Raw genomic sequence first — 1,338 nt, forward strand, 5'->3', positions numbered from 1 at the left:
TATTGCTAGTCACTGTCACAACTTGCGAGAACTTGACCTACTGCGTATATCAGTTAGTGAGATAGAAAGCCAAATTCAATTATGGGAAATATTGAGCAGGCTAAGACTGACTCACCTCTCAGCTAAGTATTGTGTTGTATGCCCATGTGTGGCTGAGTACAAGGAGAAGATGATGTGTTTGTATGAAAAATGTTCAAGTCTGGTAGGGTTGTGTACTGGTAGTTTCAGTAACAGTTGTAAAAGTTGTAATGACTTGTCAGATAAAGATTTACTCTTTTTGTGTCACTTTCCATCACTTAAATGTTTAAAAGTATGTAACGGTCAGCATTTTCCATTAGTGCAAGATATCATTACTAGTTGTAAAGAGCTCAAATGCTTTCGGGTTTTTGGTCCTTTTTTAAGAACTCCACCTCCACTGTCATTCGCATGTAACAATAACTTGCAACAGTTGTGTATTGAATCTAGAAATATTGATGTCCTTGATAGCTTTATGATTTCAGTTTCAGCTCATGGTGGACTGGTACATGTGTTTCTGTCTGTAGCATCAGCATCTGTCGAGGGTATTAATGTGTTAATAGAAAACTCTCCCAAACTGATAACATTTTATAGTATACTTGAGTTACGCTTTGTGAGAAAATGTGAAGAAGAGTTTGTGAAGCTTGAACATGCTTTAAGACAAAAGTATCACAACCGGAGAGTATTTAATGTTGGTGGTTTCATAATGTTACAAAAGAGCAAACAAGATTCTTTCACACAGGTTTTCGAAACTACCACTTGGGGTATGCAGATGACCCCTTTTTTGTGACCACATAGTGGTACAATACTGATCAGTCTGGTTATATGTTGCCATTTATTGTTATGATGTTATTAATGTGACCTTTACTATGCCAGGTTTTTTTTATTGGTGTGAAGAAGGCCTGAAGTGGATCTCTTATATGTATTTATAGAACTTTGCGTGGGCGAGATCAAAGGGAAAAGTGTACTTTAAATTTCATAAAGTACACTCTCAGCCGGCCAACTGCTTCATCGACCACAAAGAGTGCTTTATTCGTTCAATAAAGCACTCTTTGTGGTGCAATAAAGCACTCTTTGTGGGCAATAAAGTACAGTTGCCAAGGGGCCTTAGTGTAGGTTAATAGCCTACGGGGCTCACGCCAGTACGACTAATCACCCAAGCCGGTGAAGGCTGATAGCCTCGCCACACTGAGTGATCAATCACCCCAGCCAATACGAGTTCTACCACTGGATTACTTTTATAGACATACCTAAATGCTTCGATGATGGGTGGGAGAAGGTAACGTTGCTGTTACGTTTGTTAATGTAAACGGACAACTCCTG

The sequence above is a fragment of the Dysidea avara genome, chromosome 11 (genome assembly GCF_963678975.1).
Source record: "Dysidea avara chromosome 11, odDysAvar1.4, whole genome shotgun sequence".
Lineage (NCBI taxonomy): Eukaryota > Metazoa > Porifera > Demospongiae > Dictyoceratida > Dysideidae > Dysidea > Dysidea avara.